General features: G+C 38.1%; 1 long non-coding RNA gene across 1 annotated transcript in view; it reads left to right on the forward strand.

Annotated features, from left to right (window-relative positions):
• Positions 1-236: 236 nt before the first annotated feature.
• LOC113224974 overlaps positions 237-23,923 on the forward strand; it is a 29,754-nt gene continuing 6,067 nt past the window's right edge. Inside the window, exon 1 of the long non-coding RNA XR_003309593.1 lies at positions 237-321. This is a non-coding gene — a long non-coding RNA (uncharacterized LOC113224974). The remainder of the gene's footprint in view (positions 322-23,923) is intronic.

The following is a 23,923-nucleotide window of genomic DNA, read 5'->3' on the forward strand; positions in this document are numbered from 1 at the left end:
GGAATAGAGGTGTCCCTCATTCCCTTCCTTCTTTTAGCAAAAACACAGGGTGTGAGAGAAAGCAAAGTAGGCGTTGTCCCTTCCCTTCCACCTCTTATCCCTGAGTCCTGGTGACCTTGACAGGTGCCGGCCACAGGTACCCATGAGATACGTGCCCAGGAAGCAGGGAAAACCTAGATAATAGGAATTAACCGCCATCACCTATGCCTCCATTTTTTCCTGCTGCCAACAACCATTGAGTTCCCTGGGCCTATTTATGCCGTGGGGTTTTTCTTTCCTGGTCATAGCCTGAAGCTTCGAATCGAGTTTGGGACTGAAAAGGTATTTCAGAGGCTGTTTGTATCTGTTTAGGGTGTTTCAAATGAGCCCGGCCAAATGTGCAGTTATCAGATAGAAGGGCTGTTTCTCCACCAACTTCCCTATGAGAAACAGAGTGCTGGGAGGGGTCTGTCCTCTCACACAAAAGGGAAAAAGAGAAAAACAGTATAAGGGGCAAAAAGGAAGGTCCTAGGAGAAGAATCCCTTGTTCAGTGCAAGTGGGTCACTTTACACCTGCATCCTTCCCCAGTTCAGACCAGGTTGAATTCCTCCGCCAGGGTAGAAATGCTCCGTTGGCACACTGGGCGAGAAGTGCCCTGTGGGTTCCTGGCCACCGCCATGGTTTTCTCCTGCCCCCTAATCCCTTGTGGCTGTGCTCAGGCACCCGAGCTGGGAGGGGAGAAGGTAAGGGGAGCTGCCTTGAGCTGTGTGGGTCTGCAGCTGTTGGGGTGGAAGTGAAGATGGCACCTCTAGGAACAATTGGTCTGATTTGCACCTTTGATGGCTGAGCCAAACACTCCTTTAATTAGTAACATGGCGGCAGCCTGTAGCAAAACTTTAACATTATAAAAGAAGAGATAAGAGCTATTTCAAACCATGAGAGAGAGAAAATAGACGAAGTCTGGGTGTTTTGACCGGCTCGGTTAGGGCAGTTTAAAACTCAGTGAAGGTAAATAGAGCCTACCACTTGCACGAAAGAGATGGTAGGGTTTTGGAAAAGAGACAGATCTGACAGTTTTGCATTCACACTCACCTTCGAGGATCCCAGATGAGCCCCCCAGTTGAAATGGGAAAAATTCCCTGATAACCCTCGCAGGTGCTGCGATGGGAGTATGGCTCCCTTTTTGAGTGCACCACTGCGCATACCACGAGGGAGAGCATGCATATGGGGAGATCATGGGAGCATGGGCTCCAACCCCACAGTAGTGTCTAGGATTGAGCGTCTATAGCTTCCGCAGTCCCAGTGGGCGTGTGTTACAGTGCGCTCTTTCAGTTTTGCCATCTGCTGGTGGCATGTGTTAATCAGCTCTATTAGACCCTCTGCCTTATCGCAAGGAAAGACTGCTTTCTGTGTCTGGGTTCTTGCCTTAGTGTACTGGAAAAATCGGCTCACACATGGGCTTAGAGAATGAGTTCAAGGCTTTATTGAGTGGTGGAAGTAGCTCTCAGCAGATGGATGGGGAGGCCAGCAGGAAGGCGGTCTTCCCCTGGGGTCAGGCAACTCAGCTGCCAGGCTCTCCTCCCACAGCCCTCCGCCGAACTCAGTGACATCCAGCCCTAGATGGTCTGTGGTGTCTGCTGGTGTCTGCCAGCGTGTTCTTCTGCCAGTGTGTTCCTCTTGACATCCAGCTGCTTGTGTCTGTGCCCGATGGGGGCATGGCAGAACAGGGTGGTCTTGGGAAATGCAACATTTGGGCATGGAAACAGGAGTGCCTGTCCTCACCTAGGACTGTGGGCACAGACCCAAGGATGGAGTCCTCCCTAGGGACCCCGCTTTTCTTCTCCCAACACTTCCCTGCCTCCCGTTATCAGAACCATGAATCTAAAAGCACTTAACATTTTTTAAATAGAATTTTTGGACAGTTTTTGGGTATTAGTATAGACTTTACCACTGTTTCACTGCATAGTTTAGACGTCTTTCCTGTGTCTCCCATTTCTCATCAGTGAAAGGGGGAACATTATTAATGTATTATTTCCAGACATGATTATTTTACAAAACTTATTTTTATAAAAGCATGTTTATGTAACCAGAATTGGAGAAAAGTATTTAGACATTTTATGGAATCATTAGCAAGTCTGTAGAGAACCTGAATCCCAAAGGAGTGTCAAAGAGTTTTAAACATATGATCCTACTTGTTTGTGCTAAAGATGACAAGAAAAGTCAATCTGCAAGGTACTTGAAAAACAAAGATAACTAAGACTCCGAGTGGGAAAGCATCAGCATAATTTATTAAATACACATTCACCACTTTGGAAGACTGAGGTAGGAGGATCACTTCAGCCCAGGAGTTCAATACCAGCCTGGTCCCCATGGTGAAACCCTGCCTCTACAAAAAAAATACAACAAAATTAGCCACGTGTGGTGGCAGGTGCTTATAGTCTCAGCTACTCAGGGCAACAGAGGAGACCCTGTCTAAAAAGAAAAAAAAAAAAAAGAAGACACATTAACCTCTTATTTGCCTCATGCTTAATCTTATTTGCTTCATGCTTAATCAATAAAAATCTATAAAGCATGAGACATAGAATCTGGAACATGGTAGATATGTAAAAATGCTCATCGCCAGCCTATTCACCCAGGTGAGAGGCAGAAGATACCTCTCTCTTCCGTTTTCTTTATCTCCCTCTGTTCCTGTTTTCTGTGTATTTATGTGTAAATAATAACATCCTTTCCAGAACTAGCACCACACTCACCTCTGCAAAGCCTTCCCTTGATCTCCAAGCCACCTTGTACTGTTTAATACCGCAAGCATTTATATGGTTTGTACCTGATTATGTAGTTTGTACCAAGTAGTTCTTTATGTCTAGGTATCTTATTTTGTCCAGAATTGGTTCCTTCCAGTGGGTTCTTCGTCTTGCTGACTTCAAGAATGAAGCCGCAGACTCTCACGGTGAGTGTTACAGTTCTTTTTTTTTTTTTTTTTTTTTTTTGAGACGGAGTCTGGCTCTGTCGCCCAGGCTGGAGTGCAGTGGCCGGATCTCAGCTCACTGCAAGCTCCGCCTCCCGGGTTTACGCCATTCTCCTGCCTCAGCCTCCCAAGTAGCTGGGACTACAGGCGCCCGCCACCTCGCCCGGCTAGATTTTTTTTTTTTTTTTTTTTTTTTTTTTTTTTAGTAGAGACGGGGTTTCACCGTGTTAGCCAAGATGGTGTGGATCTCCTGACCTCATGATCCGCCCTTCTCGGCCTCCCAAAGTGCTGGGATTACAGGCTTGAGCCACCGCGCCCGGCCAGAGTGTTACAGTTCTTAAAGATGGTGTGTCCAGAGTTTGTTCCTTCAGATGTTCAGATGTGCAGGGGGTTTCTTCCTTCTAGTGGGTTCGTGATCTTGCTGACTTCAGGAGTGAAGCCACAGGCCTTTGCCGTGACTGTTACAGCTCTTAAAGGTGGCGCATGGAGAGTTGTTCATTCCTCCCAGTGGATTTGTGGCCTCGCTGACCTTAGGAGTCAAGCAGCAGACCTTCACAGTGAGTGTTACAGCTCATAAAGGTGATACCTCTAGAGTTATTTGTTCTTCCCGGTAGGTTCGTGGTCTCACTGACTTCACGAGTGAAGCCACAGACCTTTGTGGTCAGTGTTACAGCTCATAAAGATAGTGAAGACCCAAAGAGTGAACAGCAGCAAGATTTATTGTGAAGGGCCAAAGATCAAAGCTTCCACAGTGTTGAAGGAGACCCAAACAGGTTGCCTCTGCTGGCTTGGGTGACAAGTTTTTATTCCCTCATTTGGACTCGCCCATGTCCTGCTGATTGGTCCATTTTACAGAGCGCTGATTGGTCCATTTTACAGAGTGCTGATTGGTGTATTTACAAACCTTTAGCTAGACACAGAGCACTGATTGGTGCGTTTTTACCAAGTGCTGATTGGTGCGTTTACAAAGCTTTAGTTAGACAGAAAAGTTCTCTAAGTCCCTACCAGACCCAGAAGCCCAGCCAGCTTCACCTTTTATTATCACCAAATGAACTTCTAAGTTCTTTGAATACGGAAACTATAGATTCATTGCATTCTATAATACCTACATTTAAATGGTTTATGTACTCATAAAGACACACATGCATACACACACAATGCTTACTCAAAGAATAGCATACTACCTGATTATACTGCCTCTATAACTAAAGGACAGAGGTGATGGACTGAAGGCAAGTTGTCGATGTGATCTCTGCTTTACTAGAGTAAATGTGGTAGTTTTGTTACATACAATACACATCAATAAACTGGGAAAGTTACTTCCTGAAGATCGAAAAAGAGGAAATGGGTTCTAGCTATAACAAAGAAGATTTTTTCATTTTCCTGAGGGTAAAGTGCAGTTGATCTTTGAACAACATAGGTTTGAACTGCATGGGTCCACTTTTATATGGATTTTTTTTTTCAACCAAAGTGTATCAAAAATGTATGTACTGGATCTATGTATGGGAAACCCACCTATAGGGAGGGCTGACTTTATATGTACGTGGGTTCCACAGGACTGACTTTGGGACTTGAATATGTGTTGGTTTTGGCGTATGTGGAGGTCTTGGACCAATCCCCAAGTATACAGAGAGATGACTATAATTATTACGTGATCTGAAATGACTACATCCTATATGAGTAGTTTGATGATTTACTCTATCAGTGTGGTCAATTTGATGTACTAATCAAAATTATTACAAGCTAAAAATTTTGATGCAAAAATATTATACACTTTTACCAATATCTTGAATGGAGATTTGTCAATACTTCAGTGGAGACACTCTCCTCTGTTGATTTCCATTAGTACTAGATTCTCCAATGACTCATTTCTAAGTCAGAAAAATTGAATGACTTTAAAAGTTCTACCACAGTTTTAAGAATCTACAAAAGTTTGTTTCTAGGCATACTATTTGATGTCCATCTCAAAATCAAACAGCATAAAGAACACTAACATGACATAATTTTCTACATATGCAAAAACATGTTAGATGAGAAAACATCTTTAAATGTGTTAAAATTTCTTTTTGAGATGCATCTTGTTTTTAAACAAAATTTCAGCATATGATTATAAAGTTCTAAATGCAGTATTTTAATCAAGTATAGGAGTAAATCATGGACTTCAGGGTAAAATGTTATTTCATCCACCGCAAATAGAAAATAAACAACTCCCAACAGAGAAAACAAATACTGTAAATGTGAGGTAAAAACCAAGTCTCAATGTATTCAAAGAAAATAAGGAAAATTCATATTTCCCTTCTGTAGTCCCACTTGACTGATGGTCCTTCACTCTTCTATGTAGAAAATCACCTCAAGAACCAAAAGAAATTGTAATATCTTTTGAGATGAAGTATCATACATCCATTAAAATAATAACTATAATGACTATCAAAACATAAAATTATTAATAAAAAATACAAAATCAAACACAACGTTAATAAATATGTAAATTTGTAAGTGCATTTTGTATTAGTTTAACAAAATTGTTTATGAAAAATGTATATTTAAATAAAAGAACAATGAAAGTAAAAAGTTATGTTAGAATGACATGCCTCTGGCTTTAGTTTTTACTTACATTTTTAAAAATACTTAAATATTGTCTCCTAATTGAAGTTGACATTTAAAAATATTAACTTTAAAATAAAACTGTTTTTCTAGAAATATGTCTCATTCAAGTCTACATTTAATATAATTTTTTTTCTTTTCAGAAAATTAAGTCAGTACCATCTTTAGACTTTTGATATATCTATTCTCTAAGATTTTCAAAAGATGGTAGCTTTTTAATCACCCCAAAGAAGCTGGCTTTTAATTGCTAGTCCAATAGACTTCTCAGTTTTTGTTCATAAGTTTCCCTGCAACCATTGATATTACTGAACACACTAGAGTTTATTAAAGATTTATCTTCTCGGCCGGGCGCAGTGGCTCACACCTGTAATCTCAACACTTTGGGCAGTCGAGGCGGGTGGATCACAAGGTCAGGAGTTGGAGACCAGCTTGACCAATATGGTGAACCTCGTCTCTACTAAAAATCCAAAAATTAGCCAGGCGTGGTGGCACATGTCTGTAATCCCAGCTACTAGGGAGGCTAAGGCAGGAGAATTGCTTGAACTGTTTGAACCCAGGAGGCAGAGGTTGCAGTGAGATGAGATCGTGTCACTGCACTCCAGCCTGGGCAACAGAGTGAGACTCTGTCTCAAAAAAAAAAATAAAATAAAATAAAAAAATAAAAAATAAATTTAAAAAAAAAATCGATCTTATCCTGGTATCTTTCTCCATTGTTTCTTTACACCATTCCTTTTCTGCTTACCTAGTACCCTAAACCTAAACCTGCTTCATGAATGGAAACAGACTTGAGAGATTCGTCCTCTTTCCTCAGATATTTTTTCTTTATTTAAACTCTTTACTTCAGCTATATATATTACATCGAATGTGAGGATATACAGTTTGAATTTCCAACCACACAATGTCACTCCTAGGTTCCAATGCTGAAATTCCAATTTTCTGCCAGATTGTTCTGCCTTACCATTCACTAGAAATCTGAATTAACTTTGCCAAAAACCGGTTTACTATATTCCCCTCAAAACAATATTCTTACACCAACAACACATTTCTGTTACTTAAACTACTATTTTATTTTTTTAACAAGTCTGAAATGTGGGAGTCATTATTCCACCTCTCTCTCCCTTATGCCCAAATCGTCGGTCAAATGTGACAACCTTTACAGTTGTCCCCAACCCTGGCTATTTTTACCTCCACAACTGTAGTAAGATGGTAGTCACCTTCTCTCTACATGGGCAGTTTTCAAAATGGTCAAAATATCCTAAAAAGGGTAATATTTCAATAAATTAGGGCATTCATATTTCTATTTTTTTGTTTTGTTTTGCTTTGTTTTGTTTTATGGAATCTTGCTCTGTTGTCCAGGCTGGAGTGCAGTGGTGCAATCTCAGCTCACTGCAGCCTCTGCCTCCATGGTTCCAGTGATTCTGCTGCCTCAGCCTCCTGGGTAACTGGGATTACAGACACATACCACCACGCTTGGCTAATTTTTGTTTGTTAGGGTTTTTTTTTTAGTAGAAATGGGATTTTGCCATGTTGGCCCAGCTGGTCTCGAACTCCTGACCTCAGGTGATCTGCCCGCCTTGGCCTCCCAAAGTGTTGGGATTACAGGCGTGAGCCACTGCACCTGGCCAAATGTTTTATAATGTCCATAAGATAGATAGATGATAGATAGATAGATAGATAGATAGATAGATAGATAGATAGATAGATTATTATAAACAAACAATCCAATATGGTAGTGTGGTAGTGTGGGCTTCAAATTGGTATCTTTTTTCTTTTTCTTTTTCTAGAAAATAAATAAATAAATAAAACATCCTGCTGTCTCACTAAGACTGGAATGCAGTGGGGTGACCATAGCTCACTGTAGCCTCAAACTCCTGGGCTCAAGTGATCCTCCTGCCTCAGCCTCCCAACTCGCTGGGACTGCAGGCATGTGCCACTACACCCATCTAATCATTTAAATTTTTGTAGAGACAGAGTCTGACTATGTTACCCAGACTGTTCTTAAACTTCTGGCCTCAAGTGATCCTCCTGCCTCAGCCTCCCAAAGTGCTGGGATTACAGGCATGAGCTGCCATGCCTGGTATGCTTCAAATTTCTCTCATGAGAGATGTACAATCAAAAAGTTTTGGACACTTCTTCACTAGAATATTTCAACAGCCTCCTAAAGTAATTAGCTTTCTTATCTTCAGTGTCTCTCCTCTCCTTCATATACACATAACTGCCAGATAAAAGGTTCCTAGGAATAACAATGGTCACCTCACTGTCTGAACAAAGCTCTTTAATGTCATTTACTTGCCGCTGCAGTGAAACTCACCTCAATAACGTGACCCTGAAGGCAATCACAAGCCGACCAGCCCCTCCTCCAAATATGCACACATGAAATGCACTACTTTTCCAGGCATGATTTTCACTTTTCATTTTCATAATCCCATCATCCCAATGAAATGTAACCATTTATCCTCATCTAAAACATACCAAGTGCCTCTATATAGTATATTTTGCCATTATAATAGCATATTTGTTTGAGTTCTCTATAGATCTTTGAGATAAGGTCTGTGATAATAAACCCAATAAAAATCAGGTCCTCATGCAAAAGCCTCTCAAGTCATATCTATGGAAACTCACTCCAGCAGCCACATGGTCATGGAAATCCACTCTGCTTTCCTCTCTTTAGGAACATTGAAGGAAATCCCATTTCTAACCCATAGAAACTCATCTCAACTTCTCCCACTAATACCCAGTTCTCTTGTGTTCACCAGTGCTCTGGAGTTCCCTACATACCAAATCCCCAACAACCCTCTCCGCTTTAACTCCTGAAGCATGCCTTTTTCTCTCCGCATTCCTCATTGTTTCTCAGCTTCTTACCATGTAGCTTCTTTATGTAAACAAAGCTACATAATGGTAAGAACTTTTTCTTGTCTGATGTCCTTCAGTGCTTAGTCTGTGAAAAAAACAGAACTTCTCTTAGAGGATGAGAGTCAGAAATGGAGGAAGATGTACCTAGTCTGGGTGGTGATTTGGGGATAATGGAGACAAGAACCCCTATACATTAGCATCAGTGATTTCCCATCTCTACTCTCCCTCCTGATACACTTTCAGTTACGCAAACTTGTTCGTTTCCTAATGTTGAAATCCTCTTCATTTTTAAGATATGATCGTATTTCATTGGCTCTGTGATTTTCTATAACCAGAATTGATTTATTTCCTCCCAATGCCCATTATCCTTGACCGCTAATACATTTATAACACACATAGTTTTTCATTACAGTTACCATCCCATCCAAATTTTCCTAAAGCATTGGTAACTCTTTAATAAAATCAGAGAGTAAACCCTTATCTTTAAAATCACCATGGTATCTGTCCGAGAACATTGCAAACAACAGGTAAATGTTAACATACGAAAGAAACACCAAATGTTGTCATGACATTGTCTTCAGCAAAGAGTCTCTTGAATATAAACTGTTATATTTTCTTATTTGTCTTTTTCTTTGGGATGGGGTATTACACAATGCTATTATTAGTAGTATTTGGTAGTATTGGGCATAGTTTGCCTATTTAGAGGATATTTGTCTAAATAAATATACACATTGCAATAATTATTGTGACAATACCTAAGATTAGTTCAAGTCTAGATAAAGAATGTTGTACCCTCAAATATACCACTTTAGTGAGGGGTGTTGATAATGGAAGAAGTTATGCATGTATGGGAGCAAGGGGTATATGGAAAATTTCTGTACCTCACAATTTTACTGTGAACACAATAGTTCATGAAAAAATGACATCTAAAAATGTTATGTTCTGACTTTAAAGATATTATTTGAAAGAGGCACAAACTAAAAAAGGCAGGGAATAGGTTCAGATTTTGTCATATAATAGCATATTTGTTTGAGGTCTGTATTTAACATTCAAAAGAAACAGTAATGAAATCAGTAAAACTGAGTTTTGCAAAAACTGTGTAAGATTCTTAAAAGTTATGATACAATGAGATAGTTACAAAAAAGAAATCTAACAGACTTTCCTTGCAGGGTTTCAGAACTGCATCAATCAAATCATTCATTTATTACAACAATATTTATTGATTATTTAGTGCTTACCATGTCTTATATTGTAAGAACCTAAAGTAAATTATAGGTGACTGAGAAGTCTATTTTTCAAAGTCCCCAAAAAAAATTAGAGTCAGTGAAACAGTTTAGTAATTTAAAGTAGACTAGGTCGGGCATGGTGGCTCACACCTGTAATCCCAGCTCTTTGGGAGGCCACGGTGGGCGGATCACGAGGTCAGGAGTTCAAGACCAGCCTGGTCAACATGCTGAAACCCCATCTCTACTAAAAATACAAAAAATAACCGGGCGTGGTGGCTCATGCCTATAATTCCAGCTACTCAGGAGACTAAGGCAGGAGAATCACTTGAACCCAGGAGGCAGAGGTTGCAGTGAGTCGAGATTGTGCCACTGCACTCCAGCCTGGGTGACAGAGCGACACTCAATCTAAAAAAATAACACTACTAATAAAGTAGACTATAAACATATAATTATTCACTCACTCAAAAGTCACAATTTATTGAGTGTTGTGTGATAAGCAATTGGCTAGGCTAGATGCTGGTAATAAAAGATAAAGAGAACACAGACTAGATCCTAAAGGAACTCATAATCCTGTGCTACCAGAGATGCATTCACAATATGCAAAGAAAACATGAAGAAACCCCTAACTAAGCCCAGAGATGACAGAGAATGCACTCAGGAGTTAACCTTTAAATGGTGACATGATTGATAAGCAGTGCCTCTCTTGGTGTAGAAATAAAAGAAAGAAATTGCAGCCAGCCAGACGCAACTCAATGAGCTAAAGTCGAGAGGAATGAGAAAGCATGACAGTCCTCATGAACAAAAAGGTTGTTAACCTGGAACAGAGCAGAAACATAGGCGAATGGCAGAAAGAACTGTGAAGGGTCTTATAGCCACACAAGGAGTCTGGTCTTTAATAAATCCTGAATGAATGGAGTCCTTCATGCGTCTTAAGGAAATCAGTGGCATATTCACATTTATATTTTAGACAAATAAATAAAGATCAGGGAAATGTTTAGATATTAGAATCAGCTGAACTTAGTGACAAATAATATGGTATAAGGTAAAGATGACAGAGAAAGGGAAGATAAAGTGAAAATTCATTTCCAAGTGTCATACTTGGGTGACCAAGTGGTATATGGAGACAAAGAATGTGTCACAGTGAGATCGATAAAATTTCTAATTTGTACTTGAATTTTGTTTCCAAGTCTAAATCATACATACAGTCTTATCCTGAAGATTTACATATTGGCAAGTAAAGGAAAATTAAGGCCAACTCAAGACCATAGATATGATTTAAAGTGTATTCCCTGATTCGTTATTTATATTACATACTTGTATAAATTAATAAAAGGTTTCCTTTCTTAAACAAACCTGATACAATAAAATTGGGATTTATGTAAAGGACTAATGTTACTATTTTCTCTTTTAAAAAATGACATATTTGCCTCAACAAGAAATTTTCTTTTTATTTATTTATTTATTTTTTTTTAATTAGACTTTAAGTTCTAGGGTACATGTGCATAACGTGCAGATTTGTTACATATGTATACATGTGCCATGTTGATGTGCTGCACCCATTAACTTGTCATTTACATTAGGTATATTTCCTAATGCTATCCCTCCCCCGTCCCTCCACCCCACGACAGGCCCCGGTGAGTGGTGTTCCCCACCCTGTGTCCAAGTGTTCTCATTGTTCAATTCCCACCTATGAGTGAGAACATGTGGTGTTTGGTTTTCTGTCCTTGTGATAGTTTGCTCAGAACGGTGGTTTCCAGCTTCATCCATGTCCCTACAAGGGACATGAACCCATCCTTTTTTATGGCTGCATAGTATTCCATGGTGTATATGTGCCACATTTTCTTAATCCAGTCTATCATTGATGGACATTTGGGTTTGTTCCAAGTCTTTGCTATTGTGAATAGTGCCGCAATAAACATACGTGTGCATGTGTCTTTATAGCAGCATGATTTATAATCCTTTGGATATATATCCAGTAATGGGATGGCTGGGTCAAATGACATTTCTAGTTCTAGATCCTTGAGGAATCGCCACACTGTCTTTCTTCCACAATGGTTGAATTAGTTTACAGTCCCACCAACAGTATAAAAGTGTTCCTGTTTCTCCACATCTTCAGCACCTGTTGTTTCCTGACTTTTTAGTGACTGCCATTCTAACTGGTGTGAGACGATATCTCATGATGGTTTTGATTTGCATTTCTTTGATGGCCAGTGATGATGAGCATTTTTTCATGTGTCTGTTGGCTGCATAAATGTCTTCTTTTGAGAAGTGTCTGTCCATATCCTTTGCCTACTTTTTGATGGGGTTGTTTGATTTTTTTCTTGTAAATTTGTTTAAGTTATTTGTAGATTCTGGATGTTAGTCCTTTGTCAGATGGGTAAGTTACAAAAATTTTCTCCCATTCTGTAGGTTGCCTGTTCACTCTGATGGTAGTTTCTTTTGCTGTGCAGCAGTTGTTTAGTTTAATTAGATTCCATTTCTCAATTTTGGCTTTTGCTGCCATTGCTTTTGGTGTTTTAGACATGAAGTCCTTGCCCATGCCTATGTCCTGAAGGGTATTGCCTAGGTTTTCTTCTAGGGTTTTTATGGTTTTAGGTCTGACATTTAAATCTTTAATCCATCTTGAATTAATTTTTGTATAAGGTGTAAGGAAGGGATCCAGTTTCAGCTTTCTACATATAGCTAGTCAGTTTTTCCAGCACCATTTATTAAATAGGGAATCCTGCCCCCATTTCCTCAACAGGAAATTTTCTTTAGTGCTACCTTAGAGTGTTTTCTAATGATTTTAAAGTAAGATTACAAGTTAGTGAAAAAATAGATTAATATATATATGTATTAATGAATAGGACAGTTGGTTTTCAGTTGGTTTTCAGCAGAATGGGGTACTGGCTGTTCATTACTCATGGCTGTTGTGATGAGTCAGTGGTCACACTGCATGCTTGTAGATACCATGAATGTCACCACTACCTATTGCACAAACTAGGAAAGAGCTGAGGACAATTAATGTCATACTCGAATTTAACAGAAATCTCTAAAAGGATAAAATAGGACTCTGAAAATGAGTTAATAAAACAGAAAAAAATACATAACTGTGTCTAAATATTTTTTTCTATTAAGAAAGAAACAAATTGGGTTGTTGAAGAATTATGCATTAGTTTTTTAAAATGTCAGTAAATAGAATTGCACTGTCTTTCTTTTAAGTATTTGTCTGTATTTTGCGCTCTTTGATAATTAATTTTATTTGGTTTTCAAGGTAATTATATAACTTGTCTTAATTCAAACTGCAACAACAAGCTAAGAAACAGTTATGGGGTTTCTGTAGAGTCTCTTTCTAAGTATCCAAAAGCCAGACTTTCATGCCTGCCTATGTAGCAGTAGTAAAAACTCAACAAGGCTTCTAGCTGCATGACAAATATAATTCCTGGAATTTTCCTTCTTAAGTATTCACATCATCACCATTTCATGTAACAAACATTTTGAATTCCTGTAAAGTCAAAGAGAATTCTTAAAGGAATAGCTACTACTCAAACAATTTTGACATGCAAACACCTACAGACTTTCATATCTAAAGATAAAAATCTAAAAGAGTGTGTCAAGAAGGGTTGCCTAAAAGCAAACCCTAAGACAAGGATTCTCATGAAAGTGATTTATAGTATTTAGGAGGTAGAGTGTGTGAAGTTGGATAGGGCAGGAAAGGATAAACAAGGATGTGGTCTTGGCTGAAGCTTCACTTCAGCCTGACCCCACTGGGCACTCAGGAGTATATATTAAACCTAGTTGGTTGTGCTTTGACACAAGGGACCAGTTCTTTGTACTGTCATATTAGCGAATCACTGCTACTGCCCACTAAAGTGAGTGGAGGTAGAGGTGGGTGTTATATCCAGGCACACCAGCTCTCACTGGGCCAAAGGGATGAGTGCATTGGCCTAGTGAAAGCAAACTGGATGAGACAACAACAATATCTATTTCAGAGGTATATTTTTTAAATATCTTGGAGAAAGAAATATCTTGCACAAGGTCCAAGTGAGCAGTGAATAAACATACGGATGACAGCAACACAGTGCAGAGAAGAGAAAGTAAATAGAGGCATGCCTTCTCCTTCAATTGCACATTGCTTTACTATGCTTCACCAACACTGCATTTTTTACAAATTGAAGGTTTTTGGCCTCCTGAAGCTAGCAAGTCTATTGGGCCATTTTTACAACACCATGAGCTAGCTTCATGTCTCTGTGTTACACTTTGGTAATTCTTGCACTATTTAACGTTTTCATTGTTATTATATATGTTAGGGTTATCTGTGATCAGTCATCTTTGCTGTTACTATTGTAATTGTTTTGGGGCACCATGAACTGCACTGCTACAAGACAGTGAAATTAATCATTAAATGTTGTGTGTGTTCCAACTGCTTCACCAGCTGGCTGCTCCCTCATCACACTCCCTCTCCCAAAGACTTCCTATTCCCTAAGAAAAAACAATGTCGAAATTAGGTCAATTAATAATCCCACAATAGCCTCTAAATATTTAAGTGAAAAGAATTACACATCTCTCACATTAAATTAAAAGCTGGAAATGATTAAACTTAGTGAGGAAGGTATATTGAAAGCCAAGATAGGCCAAAAGATAGGCCTCTTGTGCCAAATAGTTAGCCAAGTTGTGAATGCAAAGGAAAAGTTCTTGAAGAAAATTAGAAGTGCTACTCCAGTGAACACACCAATGATAAGAAAGTGAAACAGCCATATTGTTAATATGGAGAAAATGTGAGTGACCTGGACAGAAGATTAAACCAAACACAACATTCCCTTAAGCCAAAGCCTAATCCAAAACAAGGACCTAACTTCAATTCTGTGATGGATGCCTAGGAGAGGTGAGAAGGCTTCAGAAGAAAAGTTGGAAGCCAGCACAGGTTAGTTAATGAGATTTAGGGAAAGAATCTCTATAACATGAAAGTGCAAGGTGAAGCAAGTACTGATGGAGAAGCTGAAGCAAGTTATCAAAAAAAAATCTAGGTAAGATTATTGAAGAAGGTGGCTACACTAAACAATAGATGTTCAGTATAGGTAAAACAGCCTTGTAAGGAAGACGATCCCATCTAGGACTTTCATAACTAGAGAAGAGATGCCAATGACTGACTGAAAAGCATCAAAGGACAGACTAACTTTCTTGTTACAAGCTAATACAGCTGGTGATTTTAATTGAAGTCAGTGCTCATTTGCCATGTAGAAAACCGGGAGTCCTTATGAATGATGTTAAATCTATCTTTGCCTGTGCTCTATAGAACATGGTTTACTGAGTAAGTTAAGCCTACTGTTGAGAACTACTGCTCAGAAAATAAAAGATTATTTCAAAACATTACTGTTCACTGACAATGCACCTTGTCACCCAGGAGTTCTGATGGAGATGTACAAGGGATTGATGTTATTTTCATACCTGCTAATACAATATCCATTCTGCAGCCCATGATCTAGAAACAATTTCAATTTTTGAGTCTTATTTTTTAACAAATATATTTCATAAGGCAATAATCAGCATATATAGTGATTCCTCTGATGGATCTTGGCAAAGTAACTTTAAAAAACCATCTGGAAAGGATTCACCATCCTAGACGTTTAAGAACATTCATAATTCATGGGAAGAAGTATCAATATTAACAGGGATTTGGAAGAAGTTAATGCCAACCCTTACGGATGACTTTGAGAGGTTCAAGACTTCAGTGGAGAAAGTGACTGCAGATGTGGTGGAAATAGCAAGAGAGCTAGAATGAGAAGTGAAGCCTGAAGATGTGACTGAATTGTGGCAATCTCATGATAGAAGTTGAACAGATGAGGAATTGCTTCTTATGCAGGAGGGAAAAAAGTGGTTTCTCCAGACGGAAACTACTGTTGAAGATGCTGTGAACATTGTTGAAATGACAGCAAAGGATTTAGGATATTCCATAAACTTAATTGACAAAGTAGCAGCTGGGTTTCAGAGGATTAACTCCAAATATTAAGGAAGTTCTATTGAAGATAAAATGCTTTCAAATAGCATTGCATGCTACAGAGAAATCTTTCATTAAAGGAAGAATCAATTGATGCAGCAAACTTCACTGTTGTCTTATTCTATGAAATTGCCACAACACCTCGATCTTCAGCAACCACCACTCTGACAGTAGCCATCAACAGGTAGGCAAGACCTCCCACCAATGAAAAGATTAAAGCTTTCTGAAGGCTCAGATGAGTGTTAGCAATTTTTAGGAATAAACTATTTTTAAATTAAGTTATATACATTTTTTAGCCATAATACCATGGCACACTTAATAGAATATAGCATAGTACAAACATAACTTTTATACACATGAGAAACCAAAAATTTCATCTGACTTGCTTTATTGCAATATTTGCTGTATTGCTATGTTCTGAAACTGAACCTGCAATATCTCTGAGGTATGCTTGTACTAAACCTAGATGTACACATACCGCTAAAACTTGTTACACACAGAAGTATAATTTAATCATAAACTCCACTAAGGTTAATATAGTACTTACGCTTTAGGAAGCTGTGATCATTAGAATTCTAGGATGGTCCCATGATCCCCACATCCTAGTATTAAGCACTGTATAATCTGAGTCTGGGTGGGACTTGTGATTCGCTTCTAGCCAAACAAATATGGCAGAGCTGATAAGATGTCACTCCCAAGATTATGTTTTATTATGTAAGATTCCATCTTAGCCAACTGAAGATAGAGGCTCTCCTGCTTGACATGAGGAAGCAAACACCCATGCACGAACTGCCAAATGAGAGGCCACATGGATATGGCAAGTAACTGATTTGCCTTTGGGACTTGAGGACAGCTTTCAGCCAACACTCAGTAAAAGACCAGTGCCCTCAGTCATACAGCACAGGAAAATGAATTCTGCTCACAACTTGAATATGCTTGAAAGCACATTCTCCCTGATCAAGCCTATAAATAAGAACACAGCCCAGCTGAAACGTTTATTGCAGATCCTGAAACAGAGAACCCAGTGAAGCCATGCCTGCACTGACTCCCGATGTACAGAAATCATGAGATAATGAAGATATATTGTGTTTGCTGCTAAATTTTTGGTAATGTGTTATGTAGCGATGGAGAACTAACACAGGTGTGTATTTTAAAACCAAATATTCTATGCTGTCACTTATAAATGGGAGCTAAGATGTGAGGACGTAAAGGCATAAGAATGATATAATGGACTCCGAGGACTCCAGAGGAAAGGTGGGAGGGGATGAGGCATAAAAACTACACATTGGGTTCAGTATATGCTACTCAGTTGAGGGGTCCACCAAAATCTCAGAAATCACTACTAAATAACTCATCCATGTAATCAAACACCACTTGTTGTAGTTCTGTAAATGTTTGGTAGTTTTAAGCAGCGAAGTCATTGGTTCCCAGGGTTTTATTTTCTAGGATAATTTTGATTATGGCTTCAATCTTGTTACTTCTTATTGGCCTGTTTAAGTTCTGGATTTATTCATGTTTCAATCTTTGTAGGTGGTAGGTGTCTAGAAATTTATCCATTTCTTCAAGATGGTTGACTAAAGACATTTTGTACTAGCTTCCTCCACTTAAAAGAACTAAAATAGTAAGTAGATAATCACACTTTGAAGATATCATCCAAGAGAAAACACTGTAGTTCAACAGAATATGAATAGCCAATACCTAAGCAAGGAAAGAAAAAAACTCAAGGCAGTCTGCTCAGCCTGGTTCAGTTGGGAGCCAAGAAAGACTCCTCAACACAAGGAAAGGGTAAATGAAAGATTCTCAGTGGTCCACATTTTCACCATAGACTCCTGCAATTCTAGCCACAAGAGAGCCCTCTACCCTCACAGATTATGAAACTAATAGAGGGTGTGGCTGAGAGATTTTATTATGTCATTGCCCCAAGAAGGATGCTCACACTGCATCTTTCATATTTCTTGAGACCTAAGCTGCTCCAGCAAAATGCCATTTTATAACTCCACTTCCCATAGATGGTGCACTGTCCTGGAGCCCCACAATGCTGTTGCTGAGATGCAAGAGAAGCACAGGCTGCTGCTCCTGGGGCTTAGGCAAAAGTGACCCCAGGTTATCCTATGCAGGGCAGAGACATGCCTGAAACACAGACTGCTGTTTTTAGAACTGAGATGTCAGTGAGACACTATTCTAAAGCCCTTTCCCCCAACAGACTATGCACTGTCTTGAATTCCAGCAATGCTGCAACTGAGGTGCAAGAGAAGAGCTGGCTATTAACTCCAGGGCTTAGGCATGAGAGACTGTGACTACCACACCCTCAGATGAGGTATAAGTGGTATGCATACTCCTCACCTGCCAGCCTACACTGCTGTCACTAAAGTGGACACTGCTCTTTCCCAGGGAAGGGCACTGCACAGCTGCTATTTCCATCAACCTGAGAATTTCACTGGTGGCCCAGGGTTTACCCCACTTCTGCCTACCACAGTGCACCTAGACACACCGTAACGTGCCTGAAGACAAGCCAACAAAGCCCAACTTTGCCCCCTCCCCTCTTATGCCAGTGTGCACAGTCCAGAAGGCAGGTGATTGCCCAGCCAAGTCAATCACTTTTGGCATCTGAACACTCCTCCTGAGAAACTGAGGTTGGGCCTACCCACCCAGCCACTACTACCACAACAGTCATCTACCTGCACATGCTACCTGCAGGCCTGGAGACTGGCCACCCAAAACTCACTGTAGCCACTGCCAACAGCAGCACTGCTCAGAACCAAAAGGATCATCCTGCCACTGCCACTTTGATCACCCACACCACACCATATGAACAGGGGCCCAATAATCCACCGACCTGTAAAGGTTATGGTTGCCACTACCAAGCATCAGAGTAAGCCACTTGGAGATTCAGGAATCAACCAACTTGGGTACAATAACACTAGTGTCTGTGTAAACCACCCTGAGCCCAAAAGACAGCTCACTGCTGTAACTACTGAAACCTGAAGACTGGCCTACCTAGCATTCTAATTCCCAAGAAAACTTCAGCACAGCCTCCACTAATAACTGCACCCTAAGCAACTGAGGAAATCTCAGAAACCACTGACACTTTTTACAGCCAAAGAAATCGAACAGAGACTACATTCCTGTACATAACAAAAATCAAAGGCAAAGTGACCTATCCAACCAACATCGCAGATAGATCTTCTGGAAAAAGTCCTCTCCTATGAAAGCAAATTCAAACTGTTGAAAGACATGACTGATGTACCAGATGCAATGGAAATCAGAAAAACAATTCAGGATATGATGAGAAATTTAACAAAGAGACAGATATCATAAAATAAAAACAAACATAAATTCTAGAACTGAAGAAGTCACTGAAGGAAATGTAAAATGCATTCAAAAGTTTCAACAATAGAATGGATCAAGCAGAGAAAGAATCTCAAAACTTGAAGACAAATCTTTTGAAATAATCCAGTTAGACAACAGTAAGGAGGACAGGCATGGTGTCTCATGCCTGTAATCCTAGCACTGTGGGAGTCTGAAGAGAAAGGATTGCTTGAGCTCAGGGGTTGGAGGATAGCCTGGGAAAAATAGTAAGACTCTGTCTCTACAAAAAAAAATAAATTAGACAGGCATGGTGGCACATGACTGTAGTCCCAGGTACTCAGAAAGTTGAGGCAGGAGGATCACTTGAACCCAGTAGGTCAAGGCTACAGTGAGCCATGATCACGCCACTACACTTCAGCCTGGGTGACAGAGTAAGATTCTGTATCAGAAAAAATAAAATAAAATAAAATAAATAAGAAATAAATAAGAAAAAAAGAATGAATAAAACATTTGTGATATATGGGACATCACAAAGTGACCAAATGTATGAATTATTGGTATCTCAGAAGGAAAAGAGAGCACAAAGGAATTAGAAAATCTATTTAATAAATTAATAGATGAAACCTCCCAAGTCTAGCAAGAGATTGAGACACCCAGATACAAAAGGTGCAACAATCCCCAAACAGATACAATGTAAAAAGCCACCACTTAACATTACAGTCAAAATATTTAAAGTTAGTAACAAAGAAAGAATTGTAAAAACAGAAATTGTAAAATGTCATCTATAAAGGAACCTCCATCAGACTAACAGTAGATTTCTCAGCAGAAACCTTACAGGACAGGAGAAAACAGAATGACATATATACCGTGCTGAAAAAAAAAAAAAAAAAAAAAAAAACTGCTGATCAATTATACTATATCCAGCAAAGTTATCTTTCATAAGTGAAAGAAAAAGTCTTTCCAGACAAACAAATGCTCAGAAAATTCATCACCACTAGACCAGTCCTACAAGAAATGCACAAGAGGTGCTTAAATCTGGAAGCTAAAGGATAACATTTGCTAGCATAAAAACACACACAAGTATAAAACTCAACAATAAAGGAAACACAAAAATGAGAAAAAGAAAGAGACATAAATGATACAACTACAGGTCATTGGCAATACGCAATGACAAGTAATAAGAGAAAAAAACAAAAATATACAAAACAACCAAAACTAATTAACAGTATGACTGGAACAAAACCTCACATATTAATAACTACCTTAAATGTAAATGGATTATATTCTCCACTTAAAAGATATACTGGTTGAATGGATAAGAAAACATAATCCAACAAATCCCACTATATGGTGCCTATAAGAAATGCACTTTCTCTGTAAACACACATATAAACTCAAAGTAAAAGGATGAAAAAGGGTATTTTATGCAAAAGAAAACGGTAGTGAGCAAGAGAAGCTATACTTATATGCAGCAAACTTTAAGCCAAAAACAGAAAAGAAAACTTTAAAAAAGTAAGGAAGGTCATTATATAATGATGAAGTGACAAATCCAGCAAAATAAAATAACAATTCTAAATATATATGCAACAAACCCTGGAACACTCAGATTCATAAGAAAATATTACTAGATCTAAATAGAGAGAGAGACTCCAATACCCCCACTGTCTGCACTACATAGAACATTTAGATACAAAATCAACAAGAAACATCGGATTAAAACTGGACGTCAGACCAAATGGACCTAATAGACATTTACAAAACATTTTATCCTACTGCAGAATATACATTATTCTCATCAGCATATATAACATTATTCAAGGTAGATAATATGTTAGGCCATAAAACAAGTTTAAACAGGTATTTTTTAAAAATAGAAATCATATTAAATATCTTCTCAGATCACAATGCAATAAAACTAGAAATCAATACTAAGAGGGACACTGGAAACTATATGACTATATGGAAATTAAATAACGTGATCCTGAATGACCATTGGGTCATGAGGAATTTAAAATGAAAATCAAAAAAATATTGAAACAAGTCAAAATAGAAACAAAACATATCAACACCTGTGGGATACAGCAAAAGCAGTAATACAAGAAGTTTACAGCAATAAACACCTACATCCAAAGAACAGACAGATGTAAAATAAACAATCTAACATTGTCACTCAAAGAACTAAAAAAGCAAGAACATACCAAACCAAAAATTAGCAGAATAAATAAATAATAAAAATCAGATTAAAATTATAAAAAATAAGGAATAAAATATCAATGAAACACAAAGTTGGTTATTTTAAGAGATAAACAAACTTTATAAGCCATCAGCTAGACTAACCAAGAAAATAAGAGAGAAGACAAAGAGATCAAAAATGATACATTAATACTACAGAAATACAACAGCTCATTAGAGTCACTGATGAACAACTAAATGCTAACAAATTGGAAATCCTAGGGGAAATACATAAATTCCTGGATGCATACAACCTACCAAGATTGAATCAGGGAGAAATAGAAAACCTGAACAGACCAATAATTAGTAGTATTGAAATAGCGATTTAAAAATCTCCCAACAAAGAAAAGCCCAGGACCAGATGGATTCACTGCCTTTTCTAACATACATATACACACTAATCATCCTCAAACTATTCCAAAATATTAAAGAGGAGGGAACTATTCCTAATTCATTCTATGAAGCCAATATTAGCTTCATACCAAAACCAGAGAAGGACACAGCAACAACAACAACAAAAACTACAGGCCAATATCCCTGAAGAACAGAGATCCAAAAATTCTCAACAGAATACTAGCAAACCAAATTCTACAACACATCAAGAAGATAATACATCTTAATCAAGTGAGCTTATAGGAGGAATGCAACAGTAGTTTAACATACACATATCAATAAATGTGGCATGGCACATCAGCAGAATGAAGGACAAAAACAATATGATTATCTCAATAAGCACAGCAAAATCATTTGATAAACTTCAATATCTTTCATGATAAAATCTCTCAACAGACTAGGCATATAAATAACAGACCTCAAAATAATAAAGGTTATATATGACAAACCCACAGCCAACATTAAACTAAATGAGGAAAAGTTGAAATCATTTCCCCTAATTACTGGAACAAGACAAGGATGCCCATTTTAATCATCCCCATTCAACATAGTACTAAAAGTCTTAGCTAAAACAATTAGGCAAGAGAAAGAAAAAAGCCGTGCAAACTGGAACAAAGGAAGTCAAATCATCCCTATTTACAACAAATTTAATAAAGCTGCAGTACACTTACAATCAGTATACAATATTTAGTAGCATTTCTATATACTAATAATAAAATAGACAAAAAAGAAATCAACAAGGCAATCCCACTTACAATAGGTAAAAAAAAAATCTAGGAATAAATTTAACCAAGGTGAAAGATACCTACAAGGAAAACTGTAAAATACTCATGAAAAACACTGAAGAGGACACAAACAAATGGAAAGCTATCCCGTGCTCATGAATCAGAATTAATATTATTAAAATGATCATACTGTCTCAAGCAATATACAGCTTCAGTGCAATTTTCTCAAAATACCAATGTCATTTTCCCCAAAATAGAAAAAATAATCCTATAATTCATACGGAACAAAAAAGAAGCCCAAAGAGCCAGAACAATCCTAAGCAAAATGAACAAAGCTGAAGGTATCACACTACCTGACTTCAAAATATATTACAAAGCTATAGTAACCAAAACAGCATGGTATTAGTATAATAATGGACACAGAATATAGAATCAATGAAACAGAATACAGAACCCAGAAATAAAATCATGTATTTACAGCCAACTGATTTTTGACCAAGGCACCAAGAATATATCCTAGGGAAAAGACACCTTTTTAACTGAATTGTCCTGAGAAAGTTGTATTGCAATATGCAGAAAAATGAAACTGGACCTCTATCCTCAACATACCAAAATCAACTCCAGATACATTAAAGACTCAAATGTAAGACCTGAATCTGTAAAATTCTAGAAGAAATTATAATGAAAACACTTCAGGACATTGGTTTATGCAAAAAGTTTTACAGCTAAGACCTCAAAAGCACAGCAAACTATAACATAAATGGACAAATAACTACAACATAAATAGACAAATAAGACTATATTAGACTAAAGAACTTCTCTATAGCAAGAAAAAAAACATTAACAAAGCAATGTGCTACTCTATTCAATGGAACAAAATGTTTGCAAATTATTCTTCCAACAAGAGACTAATATCTAGAATATACAGGGTACTCAGACAACAGCAAAACAAAAAGTTTAAGTGGACTAAGGACATGAATAGACAGTTCTTGAAAGAAGACAAAGAAATAGCCAATAAGTATATGAACAAATACTCAACATACTCATCATCAGGGATACACAAATCAAAACCACAATGAAGTATTATCTTACCTCAGTCAGAATGCCTATTATTAAAAAAACAAAAAATAATAATAGCATACTGGTGCTGATGTGGACAAAACAGAACTCTTATAAACTGTTGGTGGGAATCTAAGTTAGTACAACCACTATGGAAAATGGTATGGAGATTTCTCGAAGAACTAAAGTTACAACTACCATAGCTCCAGCAATCACAGTACTGGTTATCTATTAAAGGAAAATAAATCTATATGTTGAAGGGGTCCCTGTACTGGCATGTTTATTGCAGCACTATTCACAATAGCAAAGACATATTGACGGAATGTACCTCAAAATAATAAGAGCTATTTATGACAAACCTACAGCCAATATCATACTGAATGGGCAAAAACTGGAAAAATTCCCTTTGAAAACTGGCACAAGACAGGGATGCCCTCTCTCACCACTTCTATTCAACATAGTGTTGGAAGTTCTGGCTAGGGCAGTCAGGCAAGAGAAAGAAATCAAGGGTATCCAGTTAGGAAAAGAAGTCAAATTGTCCCTGTTTGCAGATGACATGATTGTATATTTAGAAAACCCCATCGTCTCAGCCCAAAATCT

Source organism: Piliocolobus tephrosceles, chromosome 3 (genome assembly GCF_002776525.5).
Source record: "Piliocolobus tephrosceles isolate RC106 chromosome 3, ASM277652v3, whole genome shotgun sequence".
Taxonomy (NCBI): domain Eukaryota; kingdom Metazoa; phylum Chordata; class Mammalia; order Primates; family Cercopithecidae; genus Piliocolobus; species Piliocolobus tephrosceles.